The sequence below is a fragment of the Calonectris borealis genome, chromosome 10 (assembly GCF_964195595.1).
Source record: "Calonectris borealis chromosome 10, bCalBor7.hap1.2, whole genome shotgun sequence".
In the NCBI taxonomy this organism is placed as follows: Eukaryota; Metazoa; Chordata; class Aves; order Procellariiformes; family Procellariidae; genus Calonectris; species Calonectris borealis.
Window position 1 is genome coordinate 334,665 of NC_134321.1, and position 26,336 is coordinate 361,000.

Sequence of the window (26,336 nt, forward strand, 5' to 3'; positions counted from 1 at the left end):
GATTCCAGCGTGGACCATTTATGAGAAGGTCTTAGCAAATAGCGGTACAGTTTACAGTTTCTGGTACTGTCTATTAGTCCCACTGTGTCTGCAAAGCATGCGGCAAAGAGAATAGTTAGGGCCTTTTTATTTCTATCACTTGCACCCATCACTAAAGGCACCACTGAAACTGAAAGCTGTTACTTAAAATCCAAGCCTTCACTGTATCAAGGGTATGGATTAGTGCCTAGAAATCAACTGGGAAATGCTACAGCTTGTACTTGGCTAACCACAGAAGCCACCAGAGATCTAATACAGTGCTGAGATGTGCACATTGCGTAGAGCACAATAGGTCAGCAAGTCCCTTCTTTGGAGGGTTGAGTGAATTACCTGGTTAATATGAGGGAAGTTCATAGAGTACTCACTTTAGAACTGTTCCCCTGCCCATCATTCATAGTCATTTAGATGAAGCTTAATGCACAACAGAGATTTGGGGCAGGGGGGGAGAAGATCCCCACAACCAGTTGTTCAAGCAAGATGATTTTCATATTCTACTACTAGCTACATAACGACAAAGGCCTTTATGTAATTTGCATCTTTATAACTTTCATAGTCATTGTAATAATAATAGACTTCTCCTCTGGTGCTTAATGGGTTTGTTTACAAGCAAACAGCATGAAGTGAGAATCAGTGGGTATTCAGCTGCCATTTGGGGGCAGAGATTATAATTAAAGCTGTTCTATAGGCCAAATATTGGACATCATGCTTTATGAGACAATAAAGGCACGTACGTGACCGGTGAGGTATATGCTGAGACAAGGAGTAGTATTGGCTTTTAGTAATGGCTCTGTGATCTTCTCATGGCTTCCTCTTCACATCTGCCCAGCTGGCACGCTCCGTGCATCCCAAGGGCAGCTGAGTGAATGAACATGTAGCACTGGAGTAAAAGTTTCTTGAGTCATTTGATACCTGCTTCTGCTGAGAAGACTGTGAGGCACAAAGTCTATATGCTTTTCAACTCTTCTGTCACCCCCTTCCCCCCAGGCCTTTTCAGCTGAGCCTGAATATGAACAAAGATACATTTAAAAGCAGTTAGAGAATAGTTTGCAGATGCAAACTACAGCAGCTGGTGTATTTGTATAAGCACCATGCTGGGAGGCCACATGGTCATTTGGTTAGACTGGAGTCTGGGAATTGGGACAGCTGTATTCTATTTCTGTCTCTCCCATTGAATTGCTCTGTGACTCTTAGTGGTGCATTAAGGCAGAAATCCAACTGTAGTTAAAATCAGAGTCAGACTTTTCATAGATGGTAACTGAAATTAGGTAGACCCTTAAATACCTGAGTTTTGTGTTCCCTGTCCACAAATAAGCAATAGTGATGCAACAGTGACTTTTGATGCTTGTGCCATGCTTTGAAAGTCTCAGATGGTGATAAGAGAAGTCAAAAGCATTGTTAATAGTTGGGGTTTTTTTTTAGGAAGCAAATAGAATTAACCAAGCCTAGTGGCGTGCAAATTTAAGTCAAGAAAATGGTAAATAGAAAAGTTATGTTTGATTGGACTCCAGTGAAACTTTGGTGTGACTGTTTGTGATATGAACACTTTTCTTGGCCGATAAACAATGATGTAACTTCCTGTTAAATGAGCAATTTCACAGGATTCTTTCTACAAACAACTGGTGACTTGAATAAACAGTTTTCTTCTCCAGATTTCTTTCTTTCCTTGTCTATAGCTGCTATCAGATTTGAAATGTTCTACGTTGGCACCTAAATGGTATGATGGAATTCTAGAATGCACTTCTGGAATGGCTGGTGATGGTCTTCATATCCTGAATGTAGAGATAGCTTGAATGTAGAGAATGTAATGCATCAGTGATTTTCAACTTGTGGTATGAGACAATGCAGGCTTTGGAATCACTTCAAAAGGATGAGTAAAACGTCATTAATAGAAGCAATTCTTTTGTTAAATTTGCTCTGTAATGATCTATAGGTCACCTAGAAAATGCTTATAGGTCTAGAAACTATTAAAAAAGTAAAGCAACTAGAAAAAGTAGAAAAATATTCTTAGAAGTCCTTTTTAGACCTGCATTTCCATGATTCTGATTCAGAGGCCATCATGGAAGATGTGGAGTTAAAACTTCCATAACATTACATTTTTGTAGCTATTATTGATAAATGTGACCCAACATTTTGACATTTGAAATGGCTTATTAAGAACAAGAAGCTGATAGACTGTTTTTAAAATACTTTCTGGAAGATCTCGGCAATAATCTGTGATTATTTCTGAGCCTCCACTGCTCATGTTAAGTAAGCGAAACTCAAGTCTTATTGCATGGAGAAATTATGGAAATGCCAAGGATTGCCTGATAAACAGGGCCATTGATCACTAACTGTGCTTTATAAACATAGTACCTTTGTCATTTGAATAACAAATGATCTCTAAGCCAACACCAGAGTAAATCTTATTGACCTTTTACAACTACTTGTGCTTTTATTGAAAAACAGTAACTCCATCTTCATTAGAATCACTTTCAGTTCTGTATGGGGCCAGGTACTGTGCAAAGTGGTTGTATAAACACATGCTTACACAGGAAGAAAGAAGGCACGTAGCAGTTTTCTTTACTTGAAGGTACATAGCATTGGTCAATACAGCCTGTAATGGGGAACTGAAAAACACTGCTAGATTGATACTAAGTTAATGATACTCACATCTGTGAGTGTGTTACATAGTTTAGCTGGAACTGGGTTATATCTTAAGTATTTCACATCTCCAGGTGAAGTTTGCTTCTATCAGTGATGGTTCAGCTGCTCTTTAAGGTGGTGCTGTGAAAAGAATCTGGAGACTGCAACCCAGCACACTGCCCTGGCCTTAGTTATGTATGCCTTTGTCACCTCTCTGATGGACAGGAGTAACTCTGATCTAGCTAAGCATGAGACGTGTAGAAAATTCCGCAGAATAAAGAGTTCCATACATCCTCATCATTTCTGCCTATGAGCACATCACCCCAGGTTCAGGGTCTGCCAGGTTTTCCAATAGTAAAAAGGTTGTCTAAGGCTGCTGGGTAAAGGCTGGTATAAGACCTTGGGTAGATTTAAGAACAGACATGATCTTGCAGAGAGCTGCTTAAAGGCATTTACATTTTGCATTTCTGTGTCCTGTCTGTAGTGTGACATGGTGCCTAACTAACTTAGAAAAAAATTGTGTGCAGGAGTCCCAAGAAAAAGTGGAATTCTCCACTTAAACTGCTAGATTCCCAGTGTTGATGACAGACAATGTGGATTTTGCCTTCCAGAATCAAAACTTAACATCCATCGTATTGGGGGCTAGAACATGTCAACAGCTGTTACCCCAGAGAGTAGACTTTAACTTGGTCTTACATAGGGAGTTTCACACAGCATATATGTAAAATGACAGCGAACCAAGAGAGGAGAGTCTTGCAGTTGGCACTTTCTGAGCACTGGGACATGGCAGACTGCTTAGTACTTGTGTTAACTCCATCCCAGCCAGACCCAGTACAGCAGTAGATACAGAGGAGCTCTGAACTATTGGTAAAGCTGGCTCTGAGTTAGCAAGTCCTTTTCCTGGCTTGTATAAAGAATCCAGTTTTGCCAGTCAAGCCAGGTGCAATGTGCTCATTCTATAGCAGACTTAAATTGCAAGGTTATTAAGTCCTTTTACCCTCTGGTAGCTGCAGATCACTTAATTACAAGGTCAGTGATGTATAGTAGTAGAGAGTTTGGGAACCTTATGAGGTAAAACAGTGTCTGATTACACAATAAATCATGGCTTATTTGGACTTCTGCTTCAGAGTCCTTATTGCATGGTGTTATTGTTTGGACCTTTCTAGTATAATAATTTTAGCAACCTGCAGGACTACAACAGTTTTGTTATCACTAAATTCTGGTGTTCAGAGTTCTCAACTGCCTGGCACATTGACCACATAAAAAATTAAAAACAAATTAATGATCATGAATTGACAGTTATGTGATGAAATTTTCAAAGGTTTATCTTTCCCATTTAGACACAAATGAAGTAGCCAGGTTTGCTGAAGTAGTCATTGTCTTCGGCACTTTTGTCTTTTGAAGATCTGACAATATATGTAACAGTGTCAGGTATGTCTGACAACTGTCCTCTCTTTCTGGGTGTGAGAGTGGAAGCAGAGCCCTCCTATAACATGTGAATCAACTTCAGCCCTTGCAGTAGTACAGATCTAGAATAAGTCTGTGATTTTAGCAGAATTTAGGTGCTATCTCCTGGAAACCCAAGTGAAAAGATGAAGTTAAATGAGCGATATTGTATCATCTTATCTGATATCGCTAGAGGTTGCTAAAGGTCTTTGGTTATTTAATGTTTTTCTGCTTCAGGAAACATGTTAATGTCCTTGATCACATCCATGCTTCAAAGGCACTGAGATAAATGACTCATGAAGTGACTGCCTATTATTTTTGCTGCAGTATGGGGGGGCGGGGAATCCAATGAAGTTGATGTCTAGTCTCAAAAGAAAGTTTCTTTATAGTGATGCTAAAAAAATAACAGTTTTGTGAAGCTTAAAAGACTCTGGAATAAGTTTCCTCACAAAGAAATCTCATTTAAGCATGTTCAGTGGATGCTACAGCAGTTGGTAAAGCCTCTATTTTAAACCGGCAATGTTTGATACCCCAGCAGAACTAAATTTCTCCCTGTCAAAACTCCCTTGATTTCAGGTTCAAGACTGAATCAGGGTTGGGGTTGAGGCAATAATTTCAATGGATTTATATAGTGGATTAATTTACTTAATTTTTTTTTTTAAATTAAGATAAAGATTAAATAGCATGAGGCTAGAAGTCTAGGGGTATTTTGGGTTTTTTTGCTTATGAATAGGAAATAGTCTATTAATTGTTTCTGGTCCAGTCCGGAGTAAATTTCCTATCTGGTAGACAACAACTCCTCTGTTCAGTGGCATTTCTTTCCAGGATTTGGTCTGTGGCAGGCTGACAGAATTAACGAGGTACTTTTCAGAGGATTGTACTGGCCAGTGCTACTACGCTGTTCAGAGCCCAGTGAAGCAAATGGGAGCTATATCCACTATATCATCTTTAGCTGCTATAAATTAATATTGTCCTTGTATTATTAAATTTTCAGCATCCAGATGATGCTGAAAATTTTCCATCCAAATGTGCTTTTCATTCTTGGGGAGCTGTTTTTTTTTTTTTTTTTTCAATCTCTAAGCAAGACAAGCCATAGATTGTAACAGGGCTGAGTTGGCATTGACCCTCATGTTTCAGCTGCTCCTGTGGGTCTGGTATCAGTCAATATCAGAAAGAGCAGCAAAATGATGTGAGATTGTGCAAACTGCAATAAAAGAGAAGTTGGGTAATTACCTTTGGGGCTGTATTAGAAATGAAATGCATGATCCCAAATTGAACATCGCAAGATACAACTGTGCTCTTTTGAGTGCCATCAAAGCTCCTCCTAACCATGACTCCCCCCTTTCTCTGCCTTTCTCTGTATATCTCCTCCTGCTTCACTTTTGCCTCCTCTCTCCTTGTATTACAGCTCTGAAGTCAAACTCTGGCTGCAAAAGACAGCACTAGTCAGCCATGTGGCAGTAAGCTACCTAAATGATCACAGTACTCAGATTCCAATTTCAATTTTCTGTTAGAGCTCTAGAAGCATTTCGTTGTTCAAGGAAAGATAAACATAGTAAGAAATGTTTTGCTTTGACGAATCAGATTAAATAAAACTAAACTTTTGACTGAAGTTTCAGGAAAACTGAAATCTAGAGTGAGAAAACATAGCAGTGATGAAAGAACAGCTCAGAAAACCCCACGGAATCCGTCAGTGTCAGCTGTAAGACCTGACGGTACTAACATGGCAGGGAAATTATCACCTTCTAGTTCGTATCTGTGCTTCTTAGACTTCAGTCACCCAAGACACTCCTTTAGGTGTCTCAGAAGTGTTCAAATGGGGTCAAAAAGTGCAAGAAAAGCTTGAAAATGCAGAAACATGCAGGGTCTTTCTTTGACACAGAGTTGCTGGCAGAGGCAGCATGACATGTATAGTAAGTTAGCTGCATTTGTCTCCTTTAGAAGTAAATACTAGGAATAACCAGTGTTAGAAGTCAGGTTGAATATCTTTTAGCAGTGTTTCTTGGGCTGATTCCTCTCCTTGTCACGCTCACTCTAGAGCGTCAGGAGAGACACTGGTGCCACACTGATGTAAAATAGTTCAACAGACAAATCAGACCCTCTTTGGAGGCACACAGAGCCTCATTTAGCAGACCTTCATCAGGACTTATGCAGGAAGTGCTGGTTCTGCCCAGTCTAAGGTCAGGATCAGACCCATAAGTTAGTTAAAACAAAATTATACCTGTTAATGGTGCTGCTGTTTGTCCAGCATCATCCAGCAAAGTCCCTTTGCCTGTACTGCTCTATTGCAGCAAAATAGGAGTAATTTGTTTACTCAAATATATAGTTTACTTTCAACGCAAGCTTGAACGTTTATTTCCTGCCTGTAGAATACAGCGGTTGCTTATCTGAAATCTGATACAACTACAAAATATTCGCTTCTAATATCCTGTGAGCATTTATATGAAGTGAGTATTTGCTACCAGTCATTAATCAGTCTGGAAACGATCCTTGTGCTAGTAGTTTTTGCCTTCCCCATTGCCATAATCAGTTTCCTGCTGGTTGCCGGATAATTTGGGTTCTCTGGAGTTTCAGCAGCAACAATCTCAGACAGACTTACATAGAAAACTTAGCTGTTGCAAAGCAAAACAGTACTTGGCAGAATTGACTGCTTTTACAAACAATGACTCAACAGCCTAGCTTTCAGTCTCTCATCTGAGTGCTTTAGAAGGAACACGTAAACAGATACCTGACATTTCCCTGTTTGCTGCTTCCACCAGATGAGAGTAATTCTCTACCTTTCCAGCTGCTCCAGTCATTGCAGGCCCAGTGACTGGCCTGCCTGTACTCCAACAAGCTGAAAAGGACCATATGGAGTCTGGTTTTACTCCTTACGGACTTACTTTTATCAACCTCCTCTTGAACTGTGAAGGAGAGCGAATCACCAGACAGGTTAACCTTGATCTTGGTTTCAGTGGGCATCGCAGTAATTCCTCAGTGAATGAGGAAACTAAGGCAAACAGGCAGTATAAGCATCAAAGGGTGACCGTACTTTCAGCTTGAATAGCTTCCTGGCTGTAAAAACATAATAACTGAGCAGGATGATGAGGGACACACAGATCTACAATGTGAAAACAAAACCATGCAAAGGTTATTCTCACAAATTATTCACCTTATAAGAAAGGCCTGGTTCTAATTCACTCAAAACAGGAACATGCAGAATGACCAGCAGGTCACAATCACCAGGCAAGACCATTAAGCAGGCATTAAAAAATAATTATTAGGTTCATCCAAATAGTAATAATTAAATTTGAATCAATCTGTGAGCAATTAATAAAATGCAAAATAATTAAAATGGCAGTTAAATGTGAATTTAACCACACCTAACCATTTAAAACATTTTTCTCAGATTACTGTAGAAAGGACATTCAACCGTGCTACATTCTTAATGAGTATGTGCAATGTTACATAGTTCTTATTACCAAGCAAAGAGATTTAGCAATCCTGGATGTTAAGCCGTGATGCAACTCCTATCTGACAGAACAGAGTCAAATAGCACTTCCATTCACACAGGCTCCACCTGAGACTTGTGAATGTGTATTTAATTATTGAGCACTTAGCACAACATAGCACTTAAAAAGTACTACCAAAATAAATATATTTAGCATAGTTTTGGGAATATTAGGACACTTTGCAATAATTTACAGTTTCTAATTTCAAAATCTCAAAATACTTCCCAAACATGTAACCATACATGGAAGCTAAGGATTAATACTTGGTTCACAAGGGATAGGTCCATTACAGTTTCACAGGGATGTGATTGTAGAGTAAGGGTTAGACTCTCAGTACCAATGAAAGTAGCTGAATTACTCGTTGGCTATGTGCTGGAGAAGAGCGCACAGATGACTACAAAGCAGCTCTGCTGAGGAGGCAGTAACTTTTAGGGAAAGGTGGCGAACAGCTGGGCAACAGTAACCTCCAAATGTCTGTAAGCATCACATCCACTCAAGCTGAAAGGGTATTTTTCCATTACCTAAATATAAATAAATAAATCTGTTTCTGATACATGGCTACCTATGATAGCTCCACCCTTCCCCTACTATTTTATTTTTTATTGTGCTTTCGGATATCAACAGATGTAATTGTCAGTGCTGAGCCTCCAAAGAGGTTTGAGCCAGTATTTCTCTGAATTATTTACAGACGTGGAATAAGAGGTATCTATATAACTTGAAACTGCAATGAGCTTTTCTAGAAATGCACCTCATGTCAAGAAAGATATAATAATAGACTCTGTTTTGTTCTTTGCAGCAAATTACTGCTTTTTCCTGCTTTCAGTGCCCTTCTGTATTTCCTGAATCTCAACAGAGTTCACAAGGATGACTGAATTGGTTATTTCAGACTGGTATCTGTAAAAAGGTTCTTTAACAGTCCACTATACCTATTTAGAGATTAAATCAGCAAATCAGTAATATTTTCATCTTCCTGAGAAAACCAGCTTATAGTTTTTCATTAAGCACATTGACTGGTGTTCTGAATGAGATTGGATTTTTTTTTTTTAAATCACAAGTTGTTTTCAGATTAGATTCAAGCATCAAATATTCCTTTATGTGCAATCTAATAGGGAAAAAAAACCCCAACAAACAGCAATGGAGCACTGTTGAAAAATTTCTGAATTAGATTTGAACAAAACAAGTCAGGAACCAGAGCAGAATAGTTAGATTGGCACACTGTACCCAGGCGAGATAGCCCTGCTGATCTACTTCTTTCAAAGTGAGTATTTTTGTGCCATATGAACATATAAGAGCATATACACATATAGAGCATATTAAAACGTAATTTAATATGTCTGAGGATGTTTCAAAGTTCATGAGATGAGCAATGAGCCAACATAGGTTCATTTGCAGATGAACTTGCCAATTGCTAATGGCATACTCAGGCTGATTAAAGCCTTGCAATGTCAGATCTAAGATATTTCCTCAAGTATGAAGGACTGATTAATTTCTCATCTGGAGACTCCTGGGATTCATAAGGTAGATCCTTCATGGGCAACGATAGACCTGAACTGAGAACTTGATACGATCACTTCACATGGTAGGAAGTCTGCAGAGGTCCTTTTCTCCCAAACTGTGCAAGTTTTCCTTGCTTTCAGGATATTCTCTTAGTGTGGGTCTGCATTTGCACAGAAACCCTTACAAGAGCAGCCTCAACATCGCCACTTAAGGGGAACAGGCAGACTGGCTGACAGAGATGGAATTTATCTTTCCTATGCTGCTGTGTTGTGGCCTCTTTGTAATCTGGTCTTTTTAAGGGCAGGTGACTCCATGGCTTTGTGAGGATGCAGACTATTGTTGGGAGCAAATATCAGGTTCCTTTTTAGCTTTTTATTCCAGTTTCATGTTCAGCCAAATGCATGGAGGTTTCTGCTTGTTTCTAACATCAGTTTGTATGCTTTACTTGACAGATTATTTTTCTTTAAATTCCCTGTACCATATTCTAAGGGTGATGATACTAAAATGTCAGGCAACAAATTAAACCAATGCCTCCACAGAATTTCTAGAGCTGTGGTTATTGAAAAAGAAGAAGACAGCATGCAAATTGGTAACAAATGAAAATGGGAAAGAACATAGCAATAAATCCACAGCAAGGTTAGGCCCCATTGCTAAAAACTCAGGTTTAGTCTGTCTAAAAATTAACATGGTGCTAAGGGAGTATATCCATGTCCCATGGAAAGAATTCTATTACCTTTCATTCATTCACAGCTGTGGAAAATAAGTGCATTCAAGAGAAGGATGAAAGGGGTTGATTTGCCAGTAAGGTTAGTTTTGCCAGATGTTATTTTCAATATAGTTCCAGATTACCTGAAAGTCTGGCATATTTTGCTAAGAGAACCTGGCTGCATATTTCTTGGTTGTAACACTCATGCCTTTGTATTAGAAGTGGTCCTGAACTAAAAGTCCTGATTTAAACCTTCTGAATTCTGAAGCGTTCACAGTTGATCTCCAGATGTTCAGGCTTGCATTCATACTGGGTCTGTGCTTTTTATAGGCTGTTTCTGATCAGTTATTCATTAGCAAAAATGCAGGAATCCAGTCTCGTCTGAGCTGACCTGAAAACACCTATTAATACAGAAGAGCTCGAGTAATGACTTACCTTTAGCCTATTGCATTCTGAGCATACCCTCACTTGTCACAGTTAAAGGCCATGTGCTGTTTTCTTCCTTCATTTGAGTATCAGTAGACTTGCTCATTGCACAGGTGCAGTTTTTCCACAGTGGGATGTTACAGCTGTCAGCCAAAGCAAGTATGAATTAGAAATTCTACTCATGGTTTGTTTGGCTACTTCCGCAGTTGTCAGCATTGTTGCTTTAAGACAATAGTGGTAGGAGTGTGCCTGCCTCATCTGTGTGGCTTGCTTTGTTTAAAAAAGTGTCTTATTGCTTCAAGGAACCGTGTTTGCTGTTTATTAAGAACATTTAATGAGATAATCTAGCTCTGCTCATGGACAAGATAGGTATACCAAGCTTCTGAGAGAACACGTATCACTTAACAATATTTTATTTTAGTTACTGGTTTTGTCATGGAATGGGTTAAAATGCAAAAAAGCTGACTGTAAAATTCAAAAGTGAACATCAGTTCCTCCAATATGAGGAGGTATCCTCACCTCTGAGTGGGAGTTCTGCTGTTTAAATTGGTGTAAAGCTTCTGGGGGGAAAAAAGCTGTCATTTCTTTGGGAGTCTCAGAAAACTACAGTATAATGAAAAGCACTGTAAAAGGGCAGTAAGAGCAGAAGACCTCCACAAAAAGAGAGCAGAAAAGTTTCTAATTAGAAGGCAATGAGAGAATAACTGTAATCCAATTAACTGTACATAAGAAGCAGGTTATACTAACCTGTATCGGAGCTGTGTGAATATAGTTGGCTCATGTGTGATGCCATGTAGATATCCCTAGGATGCTTTGAAATTTTATTTCGGTTCACTGAGAAGTTTTTTAACCTGATCACCATATCTTCACATTTTCCATATCTTGGCAAAACATGATATAATATAGAATGCTTTGGCTTAGAAGCGGCCTTTAAAGATCATCTAGTCCAACCCCCTGCCATGGGCAGGGACATCTTTCACTGCATCAAGTTGCTCAAAGCCCCATCCAACCTGACCTTGGACACCTCCAATGATGAAGCATCCACAACTTCTCTGGGAAACCTGCTCCAGTGTCTCACCACTTTCACTGTAAAAAATTTCTTCCTTATATTCAATCTAAATCTACCCACTTTCAGTTTAAAACCATTGCCTGTTATCCTGTCACTACATGCCTTGGTAAAAAGTGTCTCTCCATCTTTCTTATAAGCCCCTTTAAGTATTGAAAAGCCACAATAAGGTCTCCCCGGAGCCTTCTCTTCTCCAGGCTGAACAAGCCCAACTCTCAGCTTTTCCTCACAGGAGAGGTGTTCTAGCCCTCTGACCATTTTTGTGGACCTCCTCTGGACCTGCTCTAACAGGTCCATGTCTTTCTTGTACTGAGGACCCCAGAGCTGGATGCAGTACTACACACTCATGAGAGTGGAGTAGAGGGGCAGAATCACCTCCGTCGACCTGCTGGCCACGCTTCTTTTGATTCAGCCCAGGATACGATTGGCTTTCTGGGCTGCGAGCGCACATTGCTGGCTCATGTCCAATTTTTCATCCACCAGTATCCCCAAGTCCTTCTCCTCAGGGCTGCTCTCAATCCATTCATCCTCCAGTCTGTATTAATACTGTGGACTGTGCCAACCCAGGTGCAGGACTTTGCACTTGGCCTTGTTGAACTTTGTGAGGTTCACACTGGCCCACTCCACAAGCCTGTCAAGGTCCCTCTGTATGGCATCCCTTCCCTCTAGAGAATGACTGCACCACTCAGCTTGGTGTCATCTGCAAACTTGCTGAGGGTGCACTCAATCCCACTACCTGTGTCACTGATGAAGATATTAAATAGTACTGGTCCCAGTACAGACCCCTGAGGAACACCACTCGTTAAGCTTTCCTCTTGGACATCAAGCCATTAACTGTAAGTCTTTGGATGTGGCCTTCCAGCCAATTCTTTATCCAGCTAACAGTCCATCCATCAAACCCATATCTCTCCAATTTAGCAGCAAGAATGTTATGGGGGACCAGTATCAAAGGCCTTCCAGAAGTCCAGGTAGATGACATCCATAGCTCTTCCCTTGTTCACTGATGCAGTCACTCCATCGTAGAAGGCCACTAGATTAGTCAGGCATGGTTTGCCCTTGGTGAAGCCATGTTGGCTGTCTCTAACCTATACACATATATATATCCCCCATTCTTTACTTAAGGAGTAATAGGGCTCCTTTATAGGGAACAAACACAAAGGGAGAAGATGCACTGTAATGATGAGGCCTTTCTTTCTCCAGAAGGAGAATGTAGAGAAGCTGTGGCATTATTCTGTCTAAACAGCTTTTTCTCGCAACTTTAGCCTCCAGTAGAGTCTGTCGCATTCTTCATTAATAAAATCCATTATCAGCATGATTTCTCAGGCTCACAGGAAAAATGAAAAGCAATGAGAATTTCATCTAAACCTGATTGAAAATAGTAGATTATTGAACTACCTCTGATTTTAACGAACATTTAAATCTCTGGTATAACACTGTGATACTTCAACAACTTCAACAATCAATTCCCCAGCTGTGTAAGAAAGCCTCTGCCAGTCAGATAAATGAAGAGCTTCATAAACTCATTCAGTTCAACTTCAGATGTCATTAAGTTGACTACGGTCACACATTTGAGACTGCTGTGCCTTCAGGATATTAATTTAAATCCATTTAATTTATTTTCTCTGTGAAAATCCTTACATACAAGCTGGAAGTCCGGCCTGAATCAGACCAGATAAGGATGCAAAGTGCTTTTATTACTGGTCAGCATAAAGGCTAAAATATTTTATTCCTTCTTTACCATATTGGAAATCATTTATTACCTGAAGAGATCACAGGCACTCTGGAAGGAAATACACTGAGGATGCAATGAAGGCATGTTTCTGCAGACTTCATTGATGATGTGCACTTAAACTCTAAACCAGCATTTCCAGGGTTCTCCATAGTCACAGGTTGACGAACATCAGAAAGACAGGGTCAGGTTTTAAGTCCGTTCACAGCCACATAATCCTTTTGGTGCAACTTTGGTCTTGACTATGAGTGGCAGCAAATCCCATGGGGGAACGGGAAACACAGAGCTGAGCTTAAACAGAGTTCAAGAGCCATTAATGCCTACTGGTGCACTCCGAGCCCAGACAATTGAGAAACAGTTGCAAATCCTGCACTAAGCTAGCTATCTGTAGACAATTTAAGATTCCTTCCTTACAAGACTCATTGATTTGTGTGTGTATATCAAAGTTGTAAGACACACTCCAAGCAAGGCCTTGACCCACTTGTTGAAGTCATTCTAACTGCAAACTGACCTAAATGTGACACTTCCCACATAGCAAAGAGTGGTGGCACAATTAACATAAATCTGGAGCTGTCTCACCATTCTACATTCCCTAGCACTCCAGTTTTAACAGTAGTTTGAAAAGCATGGCCTATCTGAAACCTGTCTAGAACAGAGCAATTTTGCAGTGTCACCTTTGTAATTCCAGTAAGTGTCATTTGAATGAGCAACATTCTGGCACCTTGTCTGGTCTGAAAGCATGGTCCTGTTATCAAAGGAAGAATCTGTCAGAAACATTTGATCTCCTTGAAATTTCAACCATACGCTGGGATGTAGAGCCTACAAATTGTAATAGGATCACAGAATCACAGACTGGTTGACGTTGGAAGGGACCTCTGGAGGTCATCTGGTCCAGCCCCCTGCTGAGGCAGGGCCACCTAGAGCCAGCTGCCCAGGACCGTGTCCAGGCGACTTTTGAATATCGCCAAGGATGGAGACTCCATAACATCCCTGGGCAACCTGTGTCAGTGCTCAGTCACCCTCAGAGTGAAAAAGTATCTCCTGATGTTTGAGGGAACCTCCTGTGCTTCAGTTTGTGCCCATTGCCTCTGGTCCTGTCACTGGGCACCACTGAGAAGAGCCTGGCTTCATCTTCTTTGTACCCTCCCTTCAGGTATTTATACACGTTGATGAGATCCCCCTGAGCTTCTCTTCTCCAGGCTGAACAGTCCCAGCTCTTTCAGCCTTCCCTCACAGGAGAGGTGTTCCAGTCCCTTCATGGCCCTCCGTTGAACTCTCTCCAGTATGTCCATGTCTTTTTTGTACTGGGAGCCCAGGCTGGACACAGCCCTCCAGGTGTTGCCTCGCCAGTGCCAAGTAGAGGGGAAGGATCCCCTCCCTCGACTTGCTGGCAACGCTTTGCCTAATGCAAGCCAAGATATCATCAGCCTTTATTGCGGCAAGGGGATGTTGCTGGCTCATGGTTAAGTTGGTGTCCACCAGGACGCCCAGGTCCTTTTCTGCCAAGCTGAAAAGATATTCCTGTATGTGTAGTAAATCTCTTTGCAGTACTATGAAATCAGAAAGTCTCTTTGTGCACCATGATAAACTCCTTAATTTCCTATGAAGACAAAAGCATATGCCTGTTAACTGAAGTGTATTGCTTGCTGTGCAGTGAATACCTCACTTGTAACACAAATTGACTCACTATGTGATTGAGTTAATTTATGTTTCATACACAGCTGACTGCAGTCCATATGCATCTTGAGCTCTGTACTCTCCACTGCTGTTAGAAAGGAGTCTGTGTGCAGGAATAGGCAAACGATGGGGCAAGAATCCCACAAATAATAGCACATCATCAAATTTGGATTTGGAGCTATTTCTCTGAATTGTACATCAGTCTACACATTGAATTTGCATCATAATTGTCATTGTTCAGTGGACCTTTTTTTCAACAGGTAAGAACAATGTAGATTTCAAGAGATAAACAGAGAATATTCCTATTTGCCCCAACCTTGAATGACCTACTTACTTTGCAAGGTCTTTGCTACAGCGAACATCTTTCTTTCACACATACACAACGTGCAGTATGCCAGCACTTTCTGTGGTGTTGGCATACTTTACTGTGTGCATCTTAATAACATTTAGCACTTTCCGGCTCTGGTCAGGAAGTACTTTTCCATTTTGTTGGTGGGGAAACTGAAGCACAGAGAGCTTAAGAGCCATCCAGAATTCCACAATAGGATAGGATGCAGCTGAGCCAGGAATAAATGCTGGTGTGTTTAAAGCTAAAGTGTTTTACCTTACAATTGGAAAGATCTACAAGAATGCATAACCACTCTTCAACCATAGTAATTCAATAGCAGTCGATTACATTTCTGTGTCATACTAACAGCCCAATGGTCTGTTATACTGCCTAATTCTATCCTTTAAAGAAAAGTTCTTCTAATTTAGAAGTGACCATGGAAGCAAGAGATATATTTAGCTGCAAAAAAAGGCATTCTTACCTGTATATTTTTAGTCATTAGCTAGCATTTCTCAGCGTGAGTTCACAAGTCAGTGGAAGAGACCTCTTTCAAGTTTGCCCTCATGAACCATCACTGTTGGATGGAAGAGCTAGTGCAGGACTTGTCTGATAGCATTACTATGTTAAAACAGACAAAAGAGAAGCTTGACCACTTGATTTTCTGTGAGAATGGCATGATCCAAATTATGTACCTGTGTTTCACAGGTTTTATGAAGCACCCATCATTCCTGTTGTCTCTGTAGCAGGCAGGTGCAAGAGCTTTCAGCTGCATTTGTAGTGTTTTGACCCTTTCTCCCACATGAAATTCTTGATAATTCAATTGCCTTGATTTGGTTTTACTCCCTTGACTCAGGAAAGGCGTTTTGTGGTTTGTTATGAAATTGTCTGAGCCAATAGCAACAATATGCAGATTCTCCCCATAATTCTTCCTGCTGGCAGCTTCCCCCCCCGCCACCCTCCCCCCGGCTGACTATGCCTTCTGGGCTACACACTACCTGGAGGAGGCATTCTGATATTACGGCAATGAGATCCATGCCCCAGCCACGCGTAGTTGCTTAAGTTACCCCAGAGGCTGTGAACATGCAAACATCATTCATCACGGCGTGAATCAAGTTGAAGTCATAGGTGCCCATGTAGTAAGCTGTCATGACAGGAGCTCTGGCATGTCCCAGATGTAACTTCTTTTGCTTGCTTTGCTTGCAAATTCTCATTGCATGCCAGTGAGAATTTAAACCTTCAAATCGATCATGCACTTAATCTTTCCTTAGAATTAGCAGAAGTGCAAGTTGCAGAATGAGAATTCCAGGAATAAAACACTTTTGTTTTCTCACAACTTTTAATGTTTAATTGTCCCTGGCTCCAGCCTATTTGGAAGACACATTTATGGATAAGGTCTGCAGGTAGTAGAAACATGAGCTGTGAATTGCTTTCTGTAGCTGAGACATAAGTTAGCTGTACATGCTCCAACTTTGATTACCCTATCCTCCTTTGTCCAACCTGCCCTATATGCCTCCAGCATCTGGTGCACTGTGTCATTAACTAGGACCAAGGAGACTTTGATTTCAATATGTGTCTGAACAGTGACTTACACAACTGAACCTGGTCATGGCCTTTAGTCTCTGCTGCAGTTATAATTAATGTGATGAAATAGTTAAACTGAAGTTAGTGGTGAAATGAATCCCAAAATAGAGAACTATTAGCCAAGGGCTGATGGACAACTCATTTGTAAGAATGACCACAAAGCCTCTGGTGCTGCAATATCGAGGCAACTTGACAAGCCTGGTTACTGAGTTTTCTTTGTGTGTTAAAACAATGTCCAAAACCAGTGTTTCCTAAGGGTAATTGCCTTTAGTTTTAAGTGAAGATTTGCCATAGATTAAAAATTGAATTAAATAACACTTTTTATGAGATAAAGATCTGAGGACAAATAAGGTTGTATTTATACTTATCACTACCTAATATAGACCTACATTATGGGGTTGTGTTCTGATCTTTGCTCTAAGCAGGTGGGCTATTCCCAAAATAACGTACCCCTCAGTATGAACAAAAATGGCATAATTTCCCATAGGTGCTTGGTGCTAAAATCCCAGGACTGGGACTATGAGCTATATTTAGACTACACGCTTTGTTGTCTGAATTCAGGAAAGTAAAAAGTAATTCAGACCATCATACATTTAGTGCTGCTCAGACTGAGCCCCTTAAGGTCAATGGAAAAAAGTAAGCAGGAGTTCAGACTCATATTTTGGATTCTTATCTGAGATTTCATAGTTCTTCCCTCTTCACTGGAGTACAGGACCTCAGGTTCTGCCAGGCTAAGGGCGGTCTGAATGACTTAACCACTGAAATTAGACATATTTTTTCCTTAACAACTCAAACTAATAATATATGTGAAGGAAAAGGCTTTTACAATGTCATTCACTGCTAAATGAGTGAGTGACATTTTACCCACTACTAAGATACAGCTTCTGGGAAAGCAAAAGCTGTACTTTATGATACCCTTTAAATGTCTGTTTTTCCTCCAAGACAGATACTTTGGCAGTAGCTCACAGCAACAAATTCAGTGGGAGTGCAGTGAATAGGTTACCCATCCTAATTCTCACAGGCAAGCAACTTCTTTGGAAGCACAGATGGGAACTAAAAAACCTGTGCTCTGTTTGGCCTGTAAAACAGACCAGGAAAGATATTTAGTCTTTTGACTTGGGAGTCAGGGTGTCTTTTGTGGAAGCAGAAAACTGACAAGAAGACATGGCATGCGGATGATCAACATAAATCAGAAAAACACGCTCATTTCTACCCCAAGAACACAGAGGAATGACAACAGTTCAAAACACATGAGCAGGGGTCTTCGGCATGATTTACATGCCCGATCTGAGCACACAGGTCACACTCCTTACAGGGCTTTTAATCTGATAGCAGCTTTGGTTCTAATGGCAGACTGTTCATAGAATTACAGTTAATGTGATTTGTCCTAGCTCACCAATATGTCATGAAATCAAAGCTTTTGAAATGCATTTAGTTAAGAATGAAAACATGTAGTAGGGGAAATATTTGTTATCATCACTCTCTTTTTCTGTACTTATTCTCACCAAATTTTCTCTGTGTTGAATACTATTCCTGCTGTAACCCCAGCTGCCCGATGTCCTTCTGTACTGCACAAGATAGTTGGTAGATGTGGAAGCAGCTATACAAATGATGTAGGCACAGTCCTCTCCTAGCTCTGAAGAGGGAATACATTTCAGTGTTGGCTAGTACAGACTCAAAGAGGACATGGATGGCGAGCAAAGGAGTATGTCCAGACAGACAAGCAGCTATTGCTCTGAGCTGCATCTATCAGGAAGTGCTGAGCAAAGCCAGGAGAATGAAATACAGGAGCCCTAGGGTTATAAGCACTGTAGGACAGCTTTTGTGAATGGGGCATCAGTACTGTTATTACTTGTGTGAGTCCAAATATCACTTGGACTTTACCCAGAAAGGATTCACATTCCCCTGTTCTAATGCCAGGTTTTATAAGGCAGCTGCTTAAGTGTACCAGTGCAAATATGCATGCTCAGCTTTGCCCTGCTGTAAATCTCAGATTTCCCCGGGAAATGGATTTCAATGCACTTTTATTTAACATGTGTAAATTGGTTAATTGTGTGTAAGTGAGATTATGTGCAAGTATTACTTGTGCAAGCAATAGAGACAATCATAAAAGGTGTTTCTTACTGTAACTCTAGGCTAGCATCTCATTTTAGTATAATTAGAATATATTTCCAATAGCATGTATGATTGGCTGAGGATCCGGCTAATTGGAGTTTCCCATACTTACGGCAGGAGTGGGTTTCTTCTCACTTTTACCATTTTAAACTACACTGTTAGGAGCTTTATTCATAATTTCATTCAGAACTACCTCTTTAATTTCATTCAATTTAAATAAAGCACAAGCTTTTAAGAAAAAAAACATTTTTTCTTTGTAATACAGAGCATCTTCATTTGCATCCTGACCTTTTCTGCTTGTTCTATTTGAAGAATCTTGATTCATTTAAAAAATGAAAGCGAAAACTGGAAGAAAGCTGCTTTCACATTATTTCACACATAGGCTCATTTCCAGGCAGTCATTCCCAGACACACAATGACTGCTCACTGTGAGAATCAGAATCATTTATTCGGAGAAGGAGAGCATGTAGCCCAAGTACAAGAAGTGCTATATACAACCAAATTCTATTCTGTTTTATAAACACTCCTAAATATTAGTTACTTTTTTAAAATGGAAAAATAAAACTTGAGGGCATAAAATTTGAGCTGAAGGCTGGTGAAGAAATCAAGTAGTAGAAGTCCCTTTAGTACAGTGGACTAAACTGGACTGAAATTGATTTGATTACTCTGAGAACAGTAAATCATCAAAACGTAGTGATGCTATTGCTTTCATCAATACTAGAGATGAACCCAACCCATGGCCTTGAGCATATTCTTGAGATTTGAAGGTATTAAAACCCCATATCTGATATGTCCCTAAAAATGTATAGAGGATATAATTTGTTTCCTCAAGATCGGTCATTATGACCAGAAGCTGCAGAACAATTTTTTGTTTTGAAAAAAACAAAAGGATTTCAAGGTACAGCAACCACTCCTGGCAACAGCTGTGACCTGTTGATGGGGACGGTTGGTTGTCAAAAGATCTTGCACTGTAATTCTGGCTTTGCCTTTTTTCCTTGTGAACAATAATAATAGCAGTTGCTTCAGAGATGTTCTGGAAGGTTTAGGGGAAGTGGCCACTACAAACTATTTGTGTTCTTTATCGTGAAGACAGAATAAATGGGATTTTAACTTAGATTAGCAGCTCAAGTTCATGTTCACAGATAAGACTGAAGTTCTATGACCTACTCAAAATACCTGTACACTAGTTAGTGTGGGTGAAACCCAATGAAGAGAACAGCTGATTTTCAAGTATAAGCATGCATCCCCTAGTGGTTAACATAGGTGAAATGGTATGTCCTGGAGCACTGGTCAAAATGGCATAGTTAAGCTTCACTGAGCAGAGCTAAGCTAAGGGGGCAGACAGGTGACATAGGGTATCTCTACTCTAGCATTTAAGTTGAGGTCAGGAGTGCACTTCTGAAGCAAAATTCCCAATCATCTCCACTTACAGCACTCAGATCATGTTGCAAAGCATCAGGACACAAAAGAAAAGCTTTCGTTTCCTGCCTCCTCATAGCTTTGGATTCTAAAAACTGAATTATCCACAAACTGAGTGCTTTTGAAGGAGTCCTGCTTTCCTCTAGAACTGCCTTGGCATTTGGAGCAGAGAGTACTGTTTTGCACTTCAAGAACTTGAGAACATTTGGTGAGAAAGTTAAACACACCTTAGCATCTCTTGCTGTATTAGCTGTGAGCTGCTGGCACTGTTCAGTATCATGTGCTGTGTTGCTGCTGAAACCAGAGGTTCTCAGAGAATGGGTTAGAAAGCGACAATCAGTAACTTACAGCAGGCACTGGTTTCTGAGTTATGAAATGTGTAAACATTAATGGAATTAATACTTGCGCACAACCCAGCAAACAGCAATGATTGCACAAGGCAGTACTTGAAGTGAAAGGAGGAATTGTCTCTCAGCTCAGCAGGAGCTAGGCTGCTGCCAGGCTTAGGAGATGGGACCAAAGCAGAGGTTGCTGGATCAGTGGAATGTGGGAGCTGGGACCAGCTTCCTCTCACAGAAGTAAAATCTTGCTTCTGGATTCTTCTGACTTCTTACTTCGGGACTCAGGTGTGTATCTTTAGGATTGTGTGGTTGAAATGACAAGTGATAAGAATCATCTAGGCATGCTAGGGAGCATATACATGATAAAGAGGTTGGTTCAGTTGTGGACAGCTGTGATTTATAGCTGGTAATACTGTATTTAGATAGGGACATCTGGAAATGTACTCACAAAAGCTTTAGCGTGGGAAAAAAACCAAGGGAATTGTGAACTGAAGAAACGCATCACTTTGGGACAGAGAAAGCCTTGCAGTAATGCAGATGTGGGTAGCTGACATTAGAATTGCCATCTGTTTTATAAGGGATGTTGAAGGCAAAGGGGCCTAGGAGAGCCCCTAGTGCTAGATGCCTGTTGATGTCTGTGACTCAAGGGTAAATGTCCCTTTTACCTACATTACTGTAGACCAACCTCGTAGTTTCTGATCTGCAGTGGTATTTAGAAAAATGACCCGGAGTAGAAGTCTTGTGTGGACACCTTGTCTCTATGCTGTACACCAGCCTTCGGTCAGGGGAAGTCAGCATAGCTATGTGAAAGCGTTAACCTTACTCCTGTGCTTACTGTCTCAAGGAATAGGGAACACGAGCAGCATAGGAAGTGTGTTTATACAAGTGCTTGTTATGAATGGAAAACAACACTTCTGTCTTGTTCTAACGGATAGCACACTATGACTATCTTAATGTTCTCTCTTTTGAGGACCTAATTACTTGTGTATAACGTATTCATTTGAGGACTTAATTTGCTTTTAGATTCCAACAATGGGAGCAGCATTTCTGAAGGCACCTTCCAGAGAGACTTAGGTTTCAACCTTCCCAAGATGTTGGCATAATTATGTTTTTCTGACCATAGAAATGGAAGGGGCTTTTACAGGTCTCTGCAGCTAATCTGTGCAGCTATTGTGAAATGTCCAAAAATGAGGATATTTTCTGGGGTGATTCTTCTCCAGGGTCCTTGCAGATGCTTCTAACTAAGCACAGTGACTGCGCCCGAACTACTTCATCTCAGTTCAGTGGCAATCCTCCTGCTTCTCAGGAGTATGAGAGTTTAGGCTTGACTTGTTCAAACTCTTATTTTTTATTCCAGTAATGTTGACACAAGCCCCGTAGCCTGTCTAGCAACAGGGACAGAGCACAAGTAACAGTTTCTGCTTTTAAAGAGACTCATACATCCAACAAAGGAAAAACAATCAATGACTATTTAGATGTTTCTGACTGAACAAGATGTCTTTAAATTACGTCTCATTACTTCTCATATGAGACTGGAAAATAAGAACACTCTGACTTCCTAATTTAGCCACTAAACAGCAGAGAAAGAAGTTTTATTGTGTTGTTTGGCCAGGTGACAGGCCTTACACTTGCGCCAGGGTTCTTTGTCAGGGAAGCATTTTTCCTTAGGGTATCTGTCACAGTGAACAACCTACCTTTAAGGGAGCCTAAGATCTGAGGAGAAAACTAAAATACTCAATTGGTGACCTTGTCATTAAGCAGCAGTTGATGATAATTCTCAGATTATTATCTTGGTTCAAGGAACTCATTAGTTTTATAACTAATTGCTGGTGCAAGGGACAGAGCACAGTCACACAGTGGAGGCATAGAGAGGGTAGAATTGGGCCAGCCTGTTTCAGATCAGCACCAACTGGGTCACTGTTAAGCATAATCAGATCTAATTGCAAGTAATCACTGAAAAAGACAGTCTCATTCCTCTTTCTTCCTATCCATACCATATTCTTGCTTGCATAAATTGTAGGAACTGCTAGCCCCCATTGATTTAATTCAGCATGCTGATCAGATGGATTAAGAAGGGTCAGAACTTCTTGGCACAGGGCTAGACATTCCCAGGGCGAAGACTGAAATGTTTACTCTGCCTTCATTCTGATGTAAGTAATTCTATAATTGCAACAAATTGTGCTGTTGATCTTTGCTTATTTTATCAAGGGCAGGGGCTGCTGTTATCTGCTTATTTGGAAAAGAAAGATCCCAAACATTTATTTAATTACCGCTTGCCAGAGAGAATTCCACGGCCTCTGGGGCTGCTCTGTGGCATCATTCTTCACAGGAGTCTTCCAGGTAGAATTGTAACACAACTCAATTATGTTTAAGTCTGACAAGCTAGTGAGGTGTGTAGTAAATATTATTGTTTCATTAGCAGCTCTGCATTTAATTTAGATACGTATTTCTGCACAAATGAGAAACTGTTGCACTCTTTAATGATAACACTACCCCAAGCCAGACACACTGACAGCGTGGGCCCACCCTGCAAAGCACTCAACCCCTGAGGTAGGGAGGGAAGACTAAATGAAACAGACGTATTGGGAGCACATCTCAAGACAGCCTTTAGGTGTTTGTTGGCAGAAGGAAGTATCTTTTCTGATTCTCTCTTTGGCATGGGTCACAGCACCTGTAGGCAGTTTGTAGCCAGATTTCTGCCTGCTCTCTCTTCCTCCTCATCCACAGACAATGTGATGACCAAGCAAGGCCAGTGACTGTTGAGATAGAAATCTGTATTGGAAGGAGACAGTTACCTTTCAAACTGCAATGCCTTTCCTTTTTCTGTCCTTAGATCGCTCTGGGAGCTGCCTCTTCTCAGCTGATATATTCCCTCTCAAAGCTGTTGTATCAGGCATCTGAAAACATCACATCAATTTTTTTAGCATTGTTTTATCAGAAGAAAATCTAAATTCTTTTCATGCACTGCTTTTTCTGTTTTGATAACAACACGCTATTTGCAATTGTAGGGTGGTTCAAACAAAGAATTTCTGAGAGCAGAAAGATTTTTGCATACAGTTTGTATCTTGCAGAAGCTAGACAAAAGAAGCAGCCTAAATCCCTAAACAGGGTAGATCACAATAAGGAGAAATTATTTGTGATAAGTCACTGCTGCATCCCAGCTACTTCTACGCTGACAACTCCAAAGAACTATTTACATTGCTTATGGGGATGTTCCTGGGATCTTAGAGCCTGGCACAACATGAGGAGCGATCTTCATGATATTTTTTGAGTGAACTGGTTGATTTTTAGCCTGCCCTAACATTGGCATAGCTCCCTGGAAGTCACAAGACAGCCACAGGAGGACACATGGTGTGGCCTGTTGTGGCTTGGAAATGATGACTGCATTGTCATGTGCCGCACTGTTATTTATGTGCAGTAGCCATGCTCCTGTACATGGTGCTGTACCAGCATGTAAAACAGTATCACTCAGAAAATGTTAGCTGTAACGCTTTATACAAGCTTAATTTGTGTCTAATTTATGTCCTAGTTTACCAGCTTGTTTTCTCTCAGTCATGGCTCTTGGACACAGAAAGGAAAAGGTCAGCTTTGCAGTAACTTTGTTACGTGAAATCTACCACTAAGCAATAAAACAGTACTTTTCCACTTTCTTCTCTGATGGGTCAAGTGCCTGTTTCTTTTAGGTTTTAATTAAAAGTTCCCTTATTAATCAAGTTGTTAAAGTGTACTGCTGCTGATAATTGTCGAGCAGAGCATGGTGGACATAGGAATTCACTTGTGTGAAGGGAGATTACAAAAAAATTTGTAGGGATGCCACTGGCAATCTTAGCACCTCGTAGCACACAGTTTGTCATACAGTACTGTCTTAGACCAGTGGTCTATCAAATTCAATCCCTTGCCTCCAGCATTGCACAAGATGTGTTCTTTATCTACTCTGTTCAAAAACATTAACACTCTTCAACAAAAACGTCTTACAAGGGAGAAATGAAAACAGCCATGGTGGAAATACGTGAGAACATATATTTCCTTCCCACTCACATGGAATTCTCTAGTCAACAGACTTACTAAAAACTCCTCTTCATCCCAATGCCTATCCTCGTAGCCTTTGGCTTCCCTTGAACATCTGTTGAAACAGATGTCTCTTGGACCATATCCAGCCAGAGAAGCAGACTGTGGTCCCAAAGACTGAGCATATTTTGAAGGTGAACATGCTGTGAATATCCTGGCAGTGGGCTTCTCTCTTCTAGTTTTATCCTATAAGTGGTGGTAGTTGTAGTGAAGTAATATAAGGAGAGAAGCGACTTCTTAACAGGGATGGAAGATGTAAGTTGGGCTTTATATATCAAAGTCTTACTCTTACAGTACTTGTATACTCACACAGTGAAATAGGAAATGGTGGAACTATACGCTATCCACTTACATTGTGTGGCTCGTGTTTTCAGCAGGGCTTCATCCAATCTTTTTTTGCTTGGGTGTCTCATTATAGCTACTGGTTCTGACCTGAAATAAACCATATGCACTAGCATTAGGAATTAAAAGCCTTAAAAAAATCTCTTGGACCTGCTACTCATTTGAGCCACAAAAGTGGAGCTGCCAAGTTGCCCTCGTAAATATCAAAAGTTAAATCTGGTATGGAAATAAGAGCCAGAGTGATTAAGAATTGATTTGCAAAGCAAGAATTACGAACTTGTTTGTTTTCTCACACCTGCTCTCCACTTCAGCAGTACAATAAAGCAAGTTGTATCTAAAGCACCTTTCCCCTAGTTGGGTAATGCACTCAAGGGAATATGATCAACTGAGGCTTTTAAGATCACACCACCATTTGCCCAATTATACCTAATGACAACACATTGTTCCTGCAAAATGCGTCTTTATTCCTTGGTAGGTTACATTTCCTTTCAGCCTTTTACCTATTGATCCAGCAGTACCTCATGTAGAACAAACTTCTTTGTTGGCAAGTCTCGTTTATGAGACCAGAAAAATCTTTTATGTTATCTTCTCAATGTCTGACCAAGCCAGTGAGAGAAAAAACTTGTTGTATGGAGCATGACAAATTTTAGCTATCTTTGTAAAACAAAGCAATAAACAGAATGTCTGTATGGTTTGGGCTATACGGACAATTCATGTTCTGTGTTCACTGTTTCTTTGTGTACTTGCTGCTTTTATTTCATAAAGCATCTTCAACTATATGAAGAAGGTGCCTGCACTACACAGCACTTAGAGTAAATGATAGTTTTAGTCTTGGACTCCAAGCAGGTATATACTCACTTCATTACAGAAAATGAGATGTTTGCTGAGCAAAGCTGCAGCATCATGAAGCTTAATGCAAGCAAGTCTTGCTCAAGATCCTGTAGGAGCTCATTGACAGAGTGGATTAATGTCAAACAGCAATCCCCCTCAGTCAAAATCCCTCTTTGCTACTTATATATTGAGCTGATAGAAAGAAACAATTAAACAATAAAGAAGAGTTATTTTATTTAATGACACTTCATCTCCTCCAGCACAAATAGAAATTACAGATTTTATTGCTGCTTTTGGCTTGTAGCTGTGTTTGCATTTTCTCATTTCTTGTTGCACACATGGATCTAGAACAAAAGGCCTGATAAACCTCAATTTCTCTGGATGTGGCCATTAAACAGGTAATCGTACACCACTCAATTTAGTCTTTAAAATTTGCAACCTCATCATTATTGTTGTCCTTCCTTCCAGCATTTCTCCTGAAGTGCTCCCTGTACAGTGGGCTCCTTCTTGTAAGAACATTCAATTTTGTTCTCACAAAGGTTCTTACCAATAAATTGAGCTGGGGGAGTATACATGGGCTTTGTACCTCACTTGTGAAGCCTGAAAGCAGAG

The 26,336-nt window shown here is 40.4% G+C and overlaps 1 long non-coding RNA gene across 1 annotated transcript in view; it reads left to right on the plus strand.

Moving 5' to 3' along the window:
* The window catches only part of LOC142086049 (uncharacterized), a 50,379-nt gene extending 26,536 nt beyond the window's left edge, over nt 1-23,843 (plus strand). Inside the window, exon 5 of the long non-coding RNA XR_012674948.1 lies at nt 23,317-23,843. This is a non-coding gene — a long non-coding RNA (uncharacterized LOC142086049). The remainder of the gene's footprint in view (nt 1-23,316) is intronic.
* Nucleotides 23,844-26,336: the final 2,493 nt, after the last annotated feature.